This window comes from Balaenoptera physalus (genome assembly GCF_965194825.1).
Source record: "Balaenoptera physalus genome assembly, chromosome: 18".
NCBI lineage: Eukaryota > Metazoa > Chordata > Mammalia > Artiodactyla > Balaenopteridae > Balaenoptera > Balaenoptera physalus.
The window spans coordinates 68,879,204-68,898,887 of NC_138899.1; the positions used below are offsets into that span (position 1 = coordinate 68,879,204).

The window sequence follows — 19,684 nt, forward strand, 5'->3', positions numbered from 1 at the left end:
ATGAATACACATGGTAAATTTTATCAACAGATAAATTATGATGGCAAAGGAAGAAATGTCATTATTTGGGAGGAAACTTTAAAACTGAGGCTGTTTATGTTTCATATGGACATCAAGGGTCCCTGATGGGTTTTTTTTAAATAATAGATGTTTATCCTTGTTTCCGTTCATTGCCAGAATTTTTTGCAACTAACCAGTAAACTAGGGGTCAGCTTATTTCCCCAGAGATATGATTACATTAGTCACTCAGTAAATCTTGAATTAATTTTGTTCCAAAGTTTTCTGAGGAACTCATTAGATAATCTCTGGATCTAGGGAAATTAGTCACAGGGCCTAAAGGAATCACCTTCGCTGAACCAAAAGGGAAAAAAAAATTCAGTAGCAGCAAATATGCTGAAGAAATCTTAACCAAAAGGTTCCCCAAGTCTTAACAAATACAAATTCATAATACACTGAATATTTCTACTGTAAAGTAAATAACCAAAACCTATATTTATAGCATCTTATGCTAGATGGGCTGTAAATGTCAAGATCTGGTGTAAACCAGTGATTTACTTGGAGCAGCAGAGTTCTATGTCTAGCAGCCATTGGGGTGGTTCTTCAAAAAAGAACCGTTTAATAAATGCACAGACTTGAACTAATGCTCTAAGGTGTCACTGACAAATATCTATGCTGCTGGAAATTAACGTCTTTCAAGTACTGGATGAAATTGTAGTTCTCCTCTCACCAACAACCTGCATTCACCTTTTTCTCGCATCACATCTGAATCACATTGAGGAGATAAGCAGAGCCACGTTGTTGAATATTCATTAGCTTCATCCCTGCTAGCCCTCTCAGTGGCACACTCTCTCTAGGTTACTTGTTCCAGAGACCACACAGACAGGAAAGGCATACAAGCTACAATTGTTAGTCTCCAACCCCATAGAAATACGCCATCCCCACCCCACAACCAGTACTAGAAAATCCATCTAGCATCATACACTGAGTAGGATTAGAATCAGTTCACCCACTGCATTCCCAGATTGATTTTCTATCACATACTTTTTTTTCATAAAATTTCAAAATGGCCTTCGAAGAAGGTACTAATTACTTCTTTCCTTTAACTGCCTAGAAATGAACTCCAAACATAATAAAAACAAAACTTTGTTTCATAAATAAACAAGACTGGTCGTGTCCATAGTTTGTATATTTATCCGCAGCAAGTTTAGAACAAAAAGGTTCCATGGGAAATTAGAGTGATATTAAAAGCAAGTCAAAGCAAGTATCAAGCGCACTCAAATAAGTCATGCTACTAATTAGCAGTAAAGAGTCAATGGAATTCAGAAAATCCTTGTAACTTTGAGCTTTCTTTTCATCAATGTGCTATGGAAGAGAAAGGTTTCTTTTCACCGAGCTATGTCCTCACTAGAATTTGTTTAATTTCTTTCTAGCAGTGGTAAATAACAATCAAAATCTAAACCCTGCCTCTGAGGCCTCTTAACAGCCAGTTTTCACTGGAATATAAAAATCTAATGAAATAAAGTGTATTACAGTGAATAAAGTGTATTCCAGCTGGCCTTAGTTGCCTTAAAAACCAGAAAAGCTGTGTGAACCCCTTCATAAATTTGCCCCTTTCAGTGAAAGGAGAGGTTACAGACTACAATAAACAATACAGGAGGGCTGGTGGGGCCAAAGGAATTCTGCTCCATGCAGAAAACACGAAGGCCCAGATGTCCAGTTGCCCATAACCCATCACCGCTCACCTCTTTCACGTAGTTTTTATAAAGACTTTGCTGGAACAGTCTATATTCATCCTGAAAGCAGATACACAGAAAAGAAAGGATAAGGGGAAGAAGGAGAGGGGCGGGAGGAGAAGGAGAAGGAGAAGGATCTTTTCAAGACTGATCCTTTTCAAGATCTGAGAGTTTGATAACTCAGGGCAATTTGCCCTCAAAGAGCAAAAATATCTTAATATTTATGTTATGGAATAACATATTTAGATAATTAGGGAATGAGTAAAATGCTAGGACCATAAAGTTTTTTCCATGGAGAAATATAAAGTCTGTTTTTACAGCCCAAGTGTTGCCCTTTCTCATATCTTTTCAAGTATTTTGCTTACAATGAATTTTCCCCGAAGTATTACTTATCTGAGCAAACCATCTGAGTTCCATTAGCAAGGCCAGCTGCAACAAAGGTCAGTTCTGATATCAGCTAGTTGCTATGAAGCAAAGGGAATAAAATTCACCATGACCCAAAGGATCATAATATACATCCATTATATATTGTTTAAATTGAGCACTGAAAAAGAAGCTTAAAGAGTAACATTTTATGTGAAATATAGTCTATTAGTCCAGTTTTTAATCTTTTCAAGTGTATATATTACAGGAGATTTAACAGAAATAAATGCCTGACAAAACTTCCATTCCTGGTGTTTGTAGATCTATAAATTCAAATTGGTTATCAAAAGGTTCTTTTTCAACCTGTGTGGAATTTATCTGTCTGATAATTTATGAACACTTGTTACTCAGATTTAGAGCTCTTTCTGCATCAACAGCAGATTCACACCAACCAAATGCCTCCGTGAACCCTTTTCTCTCAATACTCTATACAGCCCCTCCCAGCCCGCTTTTGTAAATAAAGTTTTGCTGGAACACAGCCATGCCCGTTCATTTACAAATATTCTATGGCTGCTTTTGAGCAGAGTTTAAAAGTTGCAACAGAGAGCCTATATGGTCCAGAAACCCTGAACTATTTACTACCTGGCATTTTAACAAAAAGTTTGCTGAACAGTATTCTATACCCCATCTACCTACCTTTACTTTCCCAATTTTACTCTCATTTCCTACTGAAATACACATTTCTAATGCCTAATTTATTATAAACCTTAATGATCATTCCTTATACTTTCAGTATTTGGCTTGAAAAAGACTTTTAGTAAATTTTAATTCTTTCCAAGGAAATATGAATTGCTGTTACATTTCATAACATAAACCTTACTCTTTATCCTCTGCTTGTTCTACATTTACTGGAGTCACACTTCCCAGTCAGGCCACATACAATCGTGCAGGTTGCTCACTGCACAAAATGGCCCAGCAAAGGGGATGAGCTGAGGCTGGATGCAGCCCACACATCCCTTTTGTAGTCATAAACCTTGACACAATGCTATAACCTTCCACAGGAAAGGCCACCTTCACTCAAAATTGCATGAAGGTCTCTTCTCCTCATTAAGCTTTGCACCCACATGGTTGATTATGCCATTGTGCACAAAGGTATCATCTGATCCAGCAGAACCCTATGTTCTCTTGTTCTTTTTCAGCAGATCTCTGATAGGATCCTAGAAAATGCAGGTAAAATTCTTAAGTAACATTCTGAATGTCCCAACTTTTGCACAATCTAGCCCTGGTATTACGCACAGGTATTCAGCAATTTATAGTGATGAAGTAAGAGCTAGAAGTTGAGAGAGAAGATAAAGGTAGGCTGATTAAACTGGATGTATTCATCATTTATGTTGAGGATGTGAGAAGGTTCTTAATAAGAGAGGAAAATAAGGAAAGAGGTTTACTTGTATAAATCAGTTACATCCTGGCCCAATCTCTGTGTGGAATTTATACATTTCTAGAGTTAAGTAACTATTTAGCAAAAAGAAAAACAGAGAAGAGGAAAGAAATTAATTTCTGGGGGGTGGGAGGGCAGTAGTGATGGAAAGAAATGGTCTATGAGAAAAGGTAGGTAAAATAATGGTTAAAAGGAGGAAGCTAGGAAAAGCTCATGGAAAATTAGGGTGAGGAAAGGTCAAGGATGAGAATTAAAGGGAAAAAGATGATTGGACATGAAGCGAAGGGTCTGAGTATGGAGTGTGAGAGGAGGTTTTGAGATAAGGGATCTTGAGTCATAGGCAGAAGAAAAAGGAGAAGAATAACCACAGCTGCAGCTCTAACCTTCTAGCTAACAAGTAATTAAAGATCGTTGATCTATTCTGTCTTAATACAATATGCAATTATTCTAAATATATAATGCATGATAGCAGAGCTGAAAGACTTTGTATAGAGATCAGTGTCAGAATTTCAAGGAATTAAATATTTAAACGTTTTATAATAGGGAAAGAAGATAAAGAATAATGTACAGGAGACTTCCCGGGTGGTCCAGTGGGTGAGACTCCACGCTCCCAATGCAGGGGGCCCGGGTTTTATCCCTGGTCAGGGAACTAGATCCCACATGGATGCTGCAACTAAGAAGCCCGCATGCTGCAACTAAGAAGCCCGCATGCTGCAACTAAGAAGCCCGCATGCTGCAACTAAGAAGTCTGCATGCCACAACTAAAGATCCCAAACGCCACAACTAAAAAGATCCTGCATGCTGCAACAAAGATCTTGTGTGCCACAACTAAGACCCAATGCAACCAAAATAAATAAATAAATAAATATTTTTTAAAAAAAGAATAATGTATAAAGTTAGATTTGCATTTTACGTTTTTCTCAAGGAGTCTCTAACTTTTCACATTTGTATCATTTATTCAGCCTCTCTTGAAATAAATATAATTCTGATTATTCAAACTATTATACTGAACTTATGAAAAGGTTTTGAAGATGATTTATGGCTTACCAGTTAGAAAGTGAATTATTTTACAAAAAAAAAAAAAGAATTAGCCCTCAGCAGCTCTAAACTGAACATTACAAAGTGATTATGTGAGTCACATACTTGAGTTTGAAGTATTATCAAGTCTTGAACTAACTAATAAATTAGCTGACTATTCTAAACCCCATGTTCATAGAAGTATTAATGATAAAAAAAAATAGTGACCCAAATAGTGACCCACACATTCAGAAAATTTATGGGGAAAATACCCTTTTTTAACTTGTTCCTCGATTTTACAAGGTTTGAAGTGGGCCTCTCCTAAAGGAACCACCCTTCCATTATGGGAGGCCCACCTCCAGCTATGTCACCTCACCAATGAGATCATACCTTACTGTACATGACCTGAATAGAACGATGGAACCACAAGACCAATTTCAGCACAATATCACATCCAAAAGAAATAAAATTTGGATATTGTTTTGTTTTCCTTTTTGTCTTAACTTTCTTTTGTTACACAACAAATTACCACAAATTTAGCAGCTTAATACAACAACTCTTAATTCACTCACAATTCCGTAGTTCTGACGTCCGGTATGGTGTGACTGGGTCCTCTACTAAGTGAACCACAAAGCAGAAATAAAGGGGTCAGCTGAGCTGAGTTTTCATCTGGAGGCTCTGAAAAAAGAAAATCCATTTCCAAGCTCATTGTATTGTTGGCAGAAGTTAGTTCCTGGAGGTTTAATGACTGAGGTCCCTGTTTTCTTGTTGGCTGTAAACCAGGACATCTGTAACTTATAGAGGCCTCCCACTGTTCCCTGACAAGTGGCCCTTTCCATAACACAGCATTTGTTTCTTTAAGGCCAACAGGAGTATGTCTCTGCTGCCTTGAAACTCTGACTTCTGGAACCAGCCGGAGAAAACTCTCCACTCTTAAAGGGCTTCCCTGGTTAGTCCAGGCCCACCCAAGATAATCTTCCTTTTGCCGTATAGTGTAATATAATCATCTCATCATATTCACAGGTGCCACCCACACCCCCAGGGAAGAGTATTATATAAGGGTGAGGGTCATTGGGAACTCTCTTAGAAATCTACTTGCCAGTTTTGTTTCAATTTTATTCATACTATAGAGTTGGTGATACTGCCATGAAATGTGCACTCTCATATGGCCAGAAACTACCCTCTCAGCAACTTCTCAACATAATAATCCTCCATCAACCATGGCAGTTATCCTCCTGAAAAGCACAGTAGTTGGCAAGACAGTAGTCGGTAAAATCAGGATCTTTCTTACAAAGGAAATGATATTGGGGGAGCAATGAAAAAGTCATTAAATATGCATTATGGTCTGTATATTCTTTACTAAGGCATTTGCTTCCTAAATAAACTATGTTAGTTGGTCAACGTTAAATTGTTTGAATAAACAATTGTCCTGACTCATCTTTGATTATTCAGGGAACAGGTCTGCAGACATCATGATTTGCTAAGATTTGTAAACTTTCACTTGTTTAATTTGCTTGTAAAATTTTACTCTTTTATAAAGCTTCTTGGATCAGCTCTTGCAAGCTTATAAATCTAATATCTTTTGCACTTACAGTTTCCTTTATTCTTTTTCACAAGTTACCACAAAATGTTTGTGTGGCTCCCTAGCTTAACATGTTATTTTCTGGATCTAATCTATTATCCATATCACTGCACTAGCCTCAGTGCCTATATCTTCAATAAATACTTGTTGAAAGACTGACTGAATGAATGAATGAATGAATGATTGAATATTGAGAGGGTACAGCACAAAGAGATGTCTCTACTCTTTCCTAAATCTAAGTGAAAGGGGAAAAAATAATTATCACACTCTGTTTTAAAAGAGTTGGACTGAACTATATATACATAAAAAGACCATGAATTTTTAATTTGGGGCATATTGATTAAAATTTTTTTGTTTATTTCAGAACAGCATCTAGCAGTGGTGGAACTTCTCAGGTATAAATGAAGAAAGGGAAGTGTGATGTGAATTTTATGTGTCTACTTGGCTGGACCACAGTGCCCAGATACTTGGTCAAGGGTGTTTCTGATGAGATTAACATTTACATCAGTGGACTGTGAGTAAAGCAGATTGCCCCACATAATGTGGAAGGGTTTCATCCAATCAGATAAAGATCTGACTAGAACAAAATCTGACCTCCCCTGAGCAAGAGGGGATTCTGCCAGCTTGATGGCCCACCCTGCAGATTTTAGACTTGCCGGCCTCCGTAATCACATGGGCCAATTCCTTCAAATAAATCTCTCTCTGTCTCCATTTCTCTTTCTCTCTCTCTCTCTACACACACACTACTGGGGTTTGGTTTCTCCATAGAACCCTGGCTATTACAGGAAGTCTCAAGGAGGCACATCCACACTCTCAAAGTGGGAGCCTGTTCTACTGGGAACCCTATCTCCCTCACAGCAGCTGAGGCTTTGCTGTTGAGCCAGGGTCACCATCTGGGCTGGACTGTCCCTTGGTCAACTTGACATCATCGTCACCCTCTCCAAAGGTCTCTTATGCATCACAGAACACAAACCGGGAACTCCGTTTCCAGAATCCACTTCCTTGTATGATTATAAGTTAGAGTCTACCAATGAGAGGCATTTGCGTGAGATCTAGAAGGCAGAAGAGATGGAGAGGCTGTTACCCTCTGGAGGCAGGTGCAGGCAGTTGCAGATAGACACGTGAGCTGACATGAGGATCAAAGTAACTTGAGCTTCTTTCAGAATCATGGAAATCACTGCTGTGGGATGAGATCATCAGTGCAGCTTTCCTGCCCTTTGCTCCTGCAGTGCTTTCAACAGTTGCATAAGCCTCGATTTCCCTGTCTTGAAACCCTTCCTATTCAGAATGCACACAATGCCTCTGTGTTCTGACCAGACCCAGACTACAGCACTGATACATTCTTTTGGATGAAAGGGAGAGGAAGCTCTTCATTCTTTCCATTATCCTAATCTATCAGATGGGGTATAATAACTTGGAACTCTAAGAGGGATCATAATCCTCTTCCACCCAGAAATGCCCATGACTCCTATGAAAGTGGGTCTACTCTTCACCCTCCTGTCTAAATCCACAGGCCTGAGATCACTGGGGAGAAGCAGCAAGACTCTCTATAGAGCAGGAATGAGGTGTTTCCCTTGGCAAAAATATCTCCCATTACACTTCCCTTGGAAGAGCAGGTTCCAGCCTGTCTTATACAATCGTGATTAAGACACTAAAACAGTTCTCCCCAGAACCAAGAAGATAAATTGATAGTTTCATCTTTAAAAATCAAATTGCTGACAATATTAGAACAACAGTTTATCCTTCTTAAATATCTGTGTGCATTGTGTCTCTGTTTTCTTTAGTTCCATCTCAGGTATCCTCTTACAATAGGATAAACCTTACAACTCTTAACTAGGACAACCTGGTCCGTGTGGCCTCTGCATAACATCTCAGACTCACTTCACTCACTCTGAATTCAGGCCTCATTAGCCTCTTTATGATATGAGTCAACCCTGCTCCTTTGGGTCTTAAGGCCTTTGCACATCCCATTCTCTCTGCCTGAAAACACTCCTGTGGATTCTGACTCTACCTTCGTACCCTTTGTCCCAATAATTTCTACTCACTCTCCAGCTCTCCTTTTAAACATCACTTCCACAGGCAGGTTACTTCATCCTGTTATTCACACTTATATTATTGCACTTTGCAGTGCTTATTACAACTACAATTTACTAATTTTCAAAATATCTTTCTTCCCTTCTAGACGATAGCTTCCTGGTGTTACATTTTCACCACTGCATCCCTGGTACCTGGCGTGTTAAGCAAATAGACCTTAAATATGTATTGAATAAAAGAAAAAAAAGAGAGGGAGGGAAAAAGGAAGGAAGAAACGAACGAACAAAGGAACAAAGGAAAGGGAGGAGGAGATGTGGTGGTTAAAATTAAATTCACCATAAATCAGTGATATTTCAGGCAGCACTATAGAAAAAGGAATCTATGGATTGACTGGAGAGAAAAAAAGACCTTCACAGAAGGCTAGAGAAGTGTTCTTTCTGTCTGGCAAAAAATTAATACAGTGCTGGATCACTAAAAGAAACCATGTTTTTTTAAGATGGTGATGATGACAGAAACTGGAGAGGGCTCTGTATTTCATCTGCAGTTTGGGGAAGGTAAATAGGTTTTTAAATAAGGTAGGCGGACACTGGTGGGCCAGCAGAAACCGCACTGCCTCCATTTTGGGAAGAATTTGGCTGCCACTATTCCCAACGGACCTCCGAGGACTATGTCAGCGCACAATGGCTCCAGCCTTTTCTGGTTCTTGGCAATATAGAATAGCCTGAATCAAAGGACAGGAAACAAAACAGACATGGACTCTTCTCCCCAGTGTGCAAAAGTAGCCACTTGCCACATGAAAAGGAAAGAAGTGAATCTATTATGTCGCCTACTCAGAATATGTTTAATGAGAGTAGCTCGTCATTTGAATCAATTTGTTCTGCAATATCTACTCGATTCCTGTCATTACTCTCCAACTTCTTCATTCTACCTTTATAACTACCCCCCAAAAGTCAACGTCTCCCAGGGATTTGTGTGTATGTGTGTGTGGTGGGTCACAAGCAGAAGGAACTTGGCACCACAATCACAATTAGATAAGTCAAGCCAGGTCAAAGAGAAAGGTCGGGTCAAGAGGAAATGGTAGATACACAGTGAAGGGTACATTTCTTTAGAACTAGATATATGGAAACTTGCCAGTGCTACACAACTGCTTATTGCGTGGAAGAATGCCAAAATGTGACAGCAAGAAATTTCCACAAGTAAAAAAATAAAACAGTCTTTCTATGAGGGCTTAATGCACTGAAAATAAAAACCAATGCAATTTTATGACTTTAAATTATAGGAAAGACAACTGAGTGAAAAAGAGAAATATAGCTTAAAAATTATGTGTACTGAAGAAAAAGCATACACACTATATAGAACAAAGGTGCTACATCCAAGACATGTAATATTCTAAAGTGCAAAGTATTTAAATCTTTCCAGTTCTCTGAGGGAATGAAAGAATCAATCGTACGTATATGATACACAAATACACATTGATGTTATAAGGAAAATAAGGGGAAACATCTTCATAAGGATTTTGATGAGAATTCTTGGCCATGAGACTACACTTTAGCTCTCAGAGTTTGTATTCTCATATTGATTGTTCTTTCCTACTTTTCTTACATGACTCTGTTATTCAGGGCATCACCTGAGTCTTGATCACTTTCTTTCCTAAATCTGCACAATCTTCCAAGATATTTTCTGTGCTATGAACCATTTTCATTTATTCATAGTAATTGCCAATATCTAATCTATTTCTTTAAATGTTTCAGTTCCTTAAATTTCCTCCAAGCCACGATAAGTCATCCTTCAGAAAGACAAGGGAAAAAAAACGCTAAAAAATTTCTTTAAATATCTATTTCTTCCATGTTACCTATATGTCATTTGGAAATTTTGTCTAAAAGTCCCACTTATAGTAATTATTCTTTTTTTTTCTCAAAGCATGAAGTCTGGCTTTGTATGTAGTTCAGTTTGCTATTGCCTCTGATGCAATATTGTGCAGATTGATTATGCAGAATGATTGATTCTCTCCAAATTTTCACCCATTGTAATAAAGCACTTTCAATTTCAGTCAGTGGGCTAGTGGAAATACATGGAGGAAATATAACTGCACATTTTTTCTTCTATAGATCACAGCTTTTCCCATTTGTTGGTAACAGATAATTTTGAAAAACCGACACTGAAACACACTGCTCCCAATCACTATTGCAACTATGTACTCTTAAAAAAAAAAAAAAAAAATCCCTGGAGGAATTCTCCGAAGAATTAATGCATCACTGTTATGTTAATAGCATATGCTCAATAAATATAGATAAAAATGTCATGAATGGATTAATAAGTTAAGATAGATTAGAGAGAGAGTGTGTATATGCGTGTGTCTTCATCTGTTTGGCTGCTGTAACAACATACTATAAGCTGGGTAGCTTATAAACAACAAACATTTATTTCTTATGGTTCTGGAGACTGAAAAGCCAAAATCATGATGCCAGCATACCTGGCATTTGGTGAGAGCTAACTTCCTAGATGGCCATCTTTTCACTGTAAACTTGCATGGTGGAAAAGGGAAGCTTTATCAGGCCTCTTTTATTAAGAGCACTAATTCCATTCTTGAGGGCTCTGCCCTCATGACTGAATCACCTCCCAAAAGCCCCTACCTCCCAATACCATCACCTTGGGGGGTTAGGATTTCAATGCATGAATTTGGGGGAGACACAAACATTCAATCTAAGGTAGACAGATTAGATAGATAGACAAACAGATAATAGAGGATAGGAAGATAGATGATAGATAGATAAATAGAGACAGATAGGTAGGATTTGTTGAAAATGAACATGCATGGAACAAACTTATGGAAATAATGATTCAGCAGGTGAACCTGAGAATCCACTGATTCTGATGACCCTTCTGGTCAAAGATAGATATAGGGAGGGAATCTCTATCTCTGGCCCAGCCTCTGAACACACACATCTGACTCTAAGGGCAAAAGAACCATAAGCGGTAAGAAAAAGCTGCTTCCCTCAGAATATGGTGGGGCCTAAGACAATCTGCTCTGTGAGCCCTCCAACAGATCTTAACACAAAAGGAGAGAGAGTCCTTCAGTCCCATTCTCCCATTCCAGCATAAATCATCACACCCTGAGGGCTTTGGGCCATGGTCTATGGAAAACACTAGACTCTGGAGCACCTTCTTCCTGGAGTGAGACAAATCAGCAGCAAGCCAGTAGGTTTGGGCAGCACCCCCAGCAGCTACCACATCATGCCAAGAGCAGACTGAAGTACCCAGTGGAGTGGCACGAGGTTGTAAAATATTGCCCAGCACCTGGAAACATTCCCTGGGGAGTCACAGGGACACTTAAGAGAACTGTCCTGGGGTTGAGAGCCTCCTTTGAGCAGATGGAGGATAGAGCCAGGCGGTTAAATGATATCTGTGCCCAAGAAAAGAATCTGCGAAATGTTTCTGTGGAGAAAATCCTTGCTTTTATTCCTATCCCATATATAAGAAAATAACAGTTTTTAGAAGTAGTATATCCGGGTCAGATAGAGAATCCATCTTTGCATTAGGATCATGCAAAAATACCTCCTCTCCTTTTTGTCAAAGACACTTTATCTGGATAATAAGTGAGACAAATTACAAGACTTCTCCTTTCAAGTGATAAATAAAGTAGCATGCCAGACAAGATTTTCTTAGTTAAAAGCAAAATGAACACATGAATCATTGGTCTGAATAATTCAAGAAGAAAATTCTCTTATATTTACCTCCTTTTCAATTTGAGCTGTACAATTTGACATAAGTTGCCCACAAGCCAACTATTTTGGTTATGTTTTTTTTTTTTTTTTTTAATGTTTTCTTATTTATTTATTTAGTTTATTTATTTTTGGCTGCACTGGGTCTTTGTTGCTGTGCGCAGGCTTTCTCTAGTTGCGGAGAGCCAGGGCTACTCTTCGTTGTGGTGCGCAGGCTTCTCATTGCGGTGGCTTCTCTTGTTGCAGAGCATGGGCTTTAGGTGTGCAGGCTTCAGTAATTGTGGCACATGGGCTCAGCAGCTGTCGCTTGCAGGCTCTAGAGCACGGGCTCAGTAGTTGTGGCACACAGGCTTAGTTGCTCCGTGGCATGTGGGATCTTCCTGGCCCAGGGCTCGAACCCGTGTCCCCTGCATTGGCAGGCGGATTCTTAACCACTGCACCACCAGGGAAGCCCGGTTATGTTTGTTTTTAATAAAGCGCTAACACTCATTTTTCATTTCTCTAATGTTTCAGAATATAGTTTAAACCACTTAAAATTGAAAGAGGATTTTTAAAGCATTGATGTATGAGGGATATTTCTAGTTCTCTTCCTCCAACTATCCTTCCCAGGCCCACCTCTTTAACCCCCATTTCAATACAACCTTACTTCACTCCAGCTAATCCCTATCTGTGTCCTCACTTTCAAAGCTACCCTTCTCGAAAGCAGTGTGCACATTATTTCCTTCATTTCCTCACCCCTCATTCACTCCTCGACCCGCTCTAGTCTGGCTTCTACTCTCACCAAAACCACCCTCCCTCAGATCATCAATTATCTCCATCTCCAATGGGCATGATTTCTCTGAAGAATTTTAGAATGCTGACCACTTCTCTCTCTCCTTACTTCTATGACTCTACCTTTTTACCTCTCCAGCCACTACTTTTCTAGCTCAGCTCCAGACTTCTCCTCATCTACCAGCCTTTAAATGTTGGATTTCCTCAAGTCTCCAGTCATGGGTCCCCTTCTCCTCCCACCCTACACCCGTGACTGCACTCCCAGTGCCTCAGGAGCTAGGCAGGTAACCTAATCCAGTGAAACAGACCAGGAAAAGCCCTCCAATGACGGAAAAATCTACCATCTCAAAGGGAAACCCAGCCCCAGTTCATTATTGACTTGCAGGAATGTGACGGAAATGTTGCTTTCTGGCTTCAATGACTATATAAACATCAACTCTCAATTACTTATCTCTAGTGTAGACTTCCTTTCAAAGCTCCAGATATATACATTCAAACACCTACCCAATATTTTCACTTGGATGTCTCAAAAGAGTTTCATACCCAACACACCCAAAACAGAATTCCTGATCTTCCAACCTGGTCCTCCTGGAGAGCAGACTCATTTTATTGTCTACAATAAAAGGCATCATTACGGTTACTAAATCTAGCTGTTGAGTACAGTGGCGCATCATTCACCCAGTTGTTAACAACATACTCTCAGAGCACTCAAAGTCCATGTTTTCAGAATATATGTGTATATGATATATGTACATGAATATGTGTATAAATATAAATTTGAGATGTGTGTATAACATACATTATATATAATTTATATATGTCACTTATGTATATGTGAAATATATATGTATATATGTGTATGTATCAGTAGTATAGCACTAGTGCTTCCAGAATATAGTAAAGAATTATGTTAGAAAATATTGGTAAGACTTGGAATTGACTCAGAATAGAGTAACTTATATGACAGGCACAGTGAGGAAGGTTCCCACTCAATATAAGGCAGAATGTTTTATCTACAAGGCTGGTCTGATAAGTGCAGTGATGCCCAGGTTCCCCTTGAAGAAGGAAAGAAGATAACCTTCAGTTTTTAACCCTTTTTGAGGATTGCCTCAGCTGACCCAAGATCCAATGGTTAGTCAATAAGAGGGCATAACTGTCTAGCCTTCTACCTCAAACTCATGACAACTCTGACAGGTCACTGCAGACCTGAGCTTGCCGTGGGTTCATTTGAAGCTTTCATTGGGACTGCATGACGGCTTGACTTCTCCCTCTACCCAATCCTGCCTCCTTCCCTCCCTTCCCCAGGTGATGATCTGATAAATGACCTGCACCCTAATTCCTCCTCTGAGTTTGTTTCAAAAGGAAACTGACTTGGGACACTTACCAAATATAGAATGGCCTGCATCCGAAAGAATATGGGACCATTGCCAGAAATGTCCAAAGATGGGACAATTACTTTGAAATGTTACAGAAAAGATGCATCTATTGGATGTCGTCTATATATGATTTTATGCATTTAAGTTTTGCACATTAGAAATCATACTTAATATACTTTATGTGTAGAGTACTTTATAGCTTTTACATATTATCTCATTCAAGCACAAAAAACAGATGAAGGGGCTTCCCTGGTGGCGCAGTGGTTGAGAGTCTGCCTGCCAATGCAGGGTACATGGGTTCGAGCCCTGGTCTGGGAAGATCCCACATGCCGTGGAGCGAGTAGGCCCGTGAGCCACAATTGCTGAGCCTGCGCGTCTGGAGCCTGTGCTCCACAACGAGAGAGGCCGCGATAGTGAGAAGCCCGCGCACCGCGATTAAGAGTGGCCCCCACTTGCCGCAACTAGAGAAAGCCCTCGCACAGAAACGAAGACCCAACACAGCCATAAATAAATAAATAAAAATTAAAAAAAAAAACAGATGAAGTAGAGAGAGTATCAGCCCCATTTACAGAAGAAGAAACTGAGGTTCAGAAATATTATTTGGCCCAAGGTCACATATTCACTAAATTAACAGTCCAGTGCTTGATTTAAGTTTTTCCTCAGTTCTCAACTTACAACCGAGGCTTCTTTCACTGTGTCAATTATGAGAAATGACTATGGGTTTTCATAAAAGTATTGTCTAACCAAAAATTATATTAACTTTTTAATTTGCTCTGCCATTGCCAGTATTTTAATGGGTATTTTTAAAAAAATAATTGAAAACACAGCTGTGTTTCCATTTGCCAGGTGTAAGTAATTCCATCCAAGAATTTTGATGGGACCTTTGAGACTTATAAGACTCCTTTATTATTTCATTTGGTTCCACATGACAGCCTGCCTTTCTGCTCAGTTGTATAGGCATGTCCTATGACATACCTGGCAGCACACATTTCACAGACTCCAGACTGCCAGGACCAAAGCCAGAGGTCTTGGAGTAAAAGTCTGGATATTCATAAGAACATTACAATAGCAGATGAGGGAAGCTTTGTACAAAATATTTCTGAAATTAAAAGTTAGCAATATAGACTCTATCCTAGCATCCACCATGCTGGACAAAGCAAAGACTAGTCCTTTGGGTTGTTGGAACTTGAGACCTTGTGGTAGACAGACACTTGAACAAAGGCCTGCAAAGGCCACAATCATCTTGAGAGTTACATTAGGGTCTCAGAATGCTTAAGCACTTGCTTACACTCTGAAGAGAGGCAATAACATCTTTCTCTAGCTCCAGATTATGTCCTTTGAAACAACAGTATAATCCAAATTAATCTGACAAGAGCATAACTGAGACAGAAGTTTACATGGAACCTGACCAGACTCCATTTAGCCTTTTAATCAATGAAGACTAGGCCTTTCAATAACATGATTTTGTCAGACAGAATTTCCATCCCAGAAGGAGAAATGACAGTTTCAAACTTGATTATATGGAACTCCCTTGGAGGATGCCACAAGAAGGAAAGCAGGTACCCATGTTAAGAGGGTGGCAAGGATATACCCACTCCTACTTCAATTTCATATTGACCTTTCTCATAAACTTTCACTAAAACATGTTACACACATTTAGAGGGGGAAAGTTTGAAACCACCCCAATAAGTGACACAAAGCTGGGGTTTCAAGGCTGGTGTGCCTACCAGATGCCTCCTTTCCAGGAGGTGTTGGGGTCTGGCTTTGAGACTGGGTCCTGTCACTTCCCAGCTGTGTGAGACAGGGCAACTTACCTGAGCCTCAGCTTTTCATCTAGAACTTGTGGCTAATAATACCACCCTCATGGGGTAGTTATAAAGACCTCATGAACTATTATGTGCAGATGTGGTAGCATCTTCTGACTCTGCAGCTCCGTAGTTGCTGGTGCCCCTGATGACACTGCAGCGGCTCCATCTGCCCTCTTCAGTCCCCAGAGCCACCCGGGCTACCATCAGAACCGCCAGCTTCTCAGACATCCGTCAGCACTGACAGAGGCTTTAGTCATTTTCATCACCACCATCATTGTTACTAATCACGCTATCTGCTATTTATGTATACAATGATGAACACAGTTGTCTTCCTGAAAATGAAGAGTATGAAATCTGGGAGGCAATAGAACACTTCATATGTGGGTTCTGGAGTCAGACTGCCTTGATTTGAATCCTAACTCCACAACCTATTAGCTGTGTGATCACAGGCAAGATATTTAATATTTCTAAACCTCACTTTTCTTTTCTATAAAATGGGCACAAAAATGGTACCTACTCCCTAGTGTCATGATAAAAATTAAATTAGACAATCCATGTAAATTTCATGGAACATAATAAGTACTCAATATATGCTAGCTAGCTATTATCACAGTAGCACCTTACTAGAGTAACCCTGTTTTTAAATGTCATGTTTCAGGCAGTAGAGTCTTATGAATTAATATAAAACGAGTAAGAAAAATTAAGTGAAAATTCAAGAATGTGCATATTACATATGATCTTTGTGTTTAAAAAGAGAGAAATATCTCTAGATACTTATCTGCAGAAAAACAAACCTCAGGGATTTCCTCTGAGAAGGGAAACCTGGGAACTAAAGAAAAGGAGTAGAAAAGAGACATGTTTTACTGTAGACTACTTTTACTCTGTGAGTTGTTTAATATGTGTGGGAACTACCTAGTCCAATAAATATAACATTAAAAATGAATCTTTTCTTCTAGTTTCACTACAGATAGTTTTTGGAAAGTGTCATCAAGATACTGTTGCTTTCCAGGGACCTATTATAATAATCACAAAGGTATTGATTGGAAGAGCTTTGATTGCAATGATATCTCACAAAATTGTTCCATTTTACAGATTTTCATTGATTAAATCAGTTACCTCTTTGACAGGGAAGCATATGAATTTCAATTCAGATATCAGAAAGTTAATACATAAAAATTATGCTACATTTTATTTAGGGAGCATTAACCAAAATTTTCAATTAATGAGAATATAATTCTGCACCTGATATTCAGTAACTCACCACATATTCCTGCCCACTCTCTACCACTGTGCCCCATTATTTCCAAACTGATTCCAGAAAACTGAGTTAATGTGTAAGGAAGACATTTTAAAAACTGTCCTGGACTTCTCTGGTGGTACAGTAGTTAAGAATCCACCTGCCAATGCAGGGGACATGGGTTCAATCCCTGGTCCGGGAAGATCCCACATGCTGTGGAGCAACTAAGCCTGTGTGCCACAGCTACTGAGCCTGCACTCTAGAGCCTGCGAGCCACGACTACTGAGCCCACATGCCACAACTACTGAAGCCTGCGTGCCTAGAGCCCGTGCTCCGCAATGAGAGAAGCCAGCACAATGAGAAGTCCACACACCACAACGAAGAGTAGCCCCTGCTCGCCACAACTAGAGAAAGCCTGCACACAGCAGCAAAGACCCAACACAGCCAAAAATAAAAATAAATTAATTTAAAAAAAAAGAAACTGTCCTTACTATGTTTTCTATTTCTCCTATGAAATCTCCTCCAGCCCTCATAGATGGCCTTCTCTCCTATAGGAATGTTATCTACAATTTACTGATTGATTTCAATATGTCAGACACTGTTTTGAACACATTCTATGCATTTTCACTTACACTGCTCTCAAGGATGAAAGAGTAGTTTTAAAATTCAGTAACAGAGTATAATAACAGCAAAACCACACACCAAATAAATGACTAAATGTAAGATAAGACTATGAGGTTGTAAACCTGTGCTTTTCATCATTCAAAAAAAAAAAAAATACTACCCACAGTTATCGCCTGTACCTCTCATTGAACACTTAACATGTGCTACTTTGAATGATTTCTTTTCTGTTTTGTTTTTGTTTAACTTTTGCCCATGTTCAGTCATCCTAGCTCAATTTTATAGTCCTTACAGGAAAGAACCTTGTCTTTTGACCCCTTTGTATTCCTAGCAGTTAGTACTGGACCAAAAGAATACCATGGGGATGATAGGGTTATGGTGGTGATGGTGGTGATGGTTAGAATGACATAATGACAAAGCCCACTGGGTGGGATTTGGGGCAGGCACTCTAGGCTGAAGTGTACTTATTCATTCAACATGTATTGTCTCAATATCCACTCTAGGCCAAGCTAGTGCAGTCTCTGGACATAAGGGTAACAAGGTACTGTAAATCTATGATAAAAAAAAAACACTTTATGGAGTGCTTTTGGGGTACAGAGGGTGACTAGTATATCCAGAGAGGAGAAAAAGACTCTGTAATCCAGGTATACATTTATAGTCAAAGTCTACATTGCTACAATCTAAGCCAAGTTAAGGGCTTTGTATGCATTATTTCAATTAATCGTAGCTAAAACTTTGTCTGTTTGGTATTATTACCTCCTCTACGCAAATGAAAAAACGTGAAGCTCAGTTTTCCTAGGATTTTAAGTGTTAGAGTTAGAATTTGAGATTCTAGCCCCAGAATCTGAGCTCTTAAATGATGTTTGACCTGTCTTTTCTAAGACCTATACTATAAAATGAAAAACATTCCATTTGAAGTCATCTGAAAGTTCCACAAATTGTACAAAAACCAACTTGTCAAGTATGTTAACATTGAGCAAAACCCATCTAGTACAGCAGTGATAACTCTAGCTGAAAAGAATTTGGGGGATTCTTACAACTCTACTGTGTACATGGCAACCTGTGCTACAGAGTAGAAGAGGAATATTGTCTGAAACTCTACTCTGGAGTGGGCTTGCCTACTAAGAAGTCAAAGGAGATGACCTACTTCATCTATGATTTTGAGTTTTCTTGAAGAGCCAATTAGAGTGATAGTTTAAAGGGCCAAGACACAACATGGTAAAGAATTTACGGGAATAATCAAAATGCAGTTTCTAAGCATACCAGAATACAGATGCCTAGGAAAGGAGCAAGTCAAACATTAGTAACCAAAATTATTCTATATTCGTTTAATGCAAACAATTTGTCAAATAAAGTGAAAATAGTCTAGCTATGCATAGCTTACAACCTCTTGAGGAAACCAGGCAGAAAAAGCCAGGAAGACTTTCCCAGAAATAAATCAAAGCTTTAGCAATGATATTCACTACTGAAATATGGGACAGAAGTACAAGGCCAAAGAAGAGGCAGAACTATTAAATGGTTTCTGTCAGGAGCCAGAGTTATTGTAAATAGATTTGAAATGGGGAATTAAGAGACTATTACAGAAACATATGGCTTAAAATACCACAGTCTATTCGAGGGACCTAAATTTTAAAATAAAGCAGTTAAATGTTCTGTGCAGCATAAAATATTTCTGTAGGTGGAGTAAAAGAATGAGGTATGATCATACTACTAATTCCTTCCAGTTCCATAAGCCACCTCACCTCTGTTGCAAACCACAGGGCAGAGGTTACAGTAATTACAACTGCTTGTCAGTGAGCAACCTACCCCTAGAGTCACTGAAAACCATGACATGATTAGAAATACTATTAAAAAGCAGTACTGATATATGAGAGAAAACGTGGTGAACAAAAGACTAGCCCAGATCATTAGAACAGTGAAACTACTCTGTATGATACTATCATGGTATATACATGTCATTATACATTCGTCAAAACCCATAC

General features: G+C 39.1%; 1 protein-coding gene across 7 annotated transcripts in view; it reads right to left on the reverse strand.

Moving 5' to 3' along the window:
* Positions 1 to 19,684, reverse strand: part of LOC309647875 (uncharacterized protein) — a 420,689-nt gene that overhangs the window by 353,897 nt on the left and 47,108 nt on the right. For 6 of the 7 annotated variants that reach the window (XR_014256334.1, XR_014256335.1, XR_014256336.1 and 3 more), the window contains exon 2: positions 5,124 to 5,229. The exons of the other annotated variant lie outside the window; for it this stretch is intronic. The gene's annotated coding sequence lies outside the window, so the exon portion shown is untranslated. The remainder of the gene's footprint in view (positions 1 to 5,123; positions 5,230 to 19,684) is intronic. 7 annotated transcript variants of the gene reach the window in all.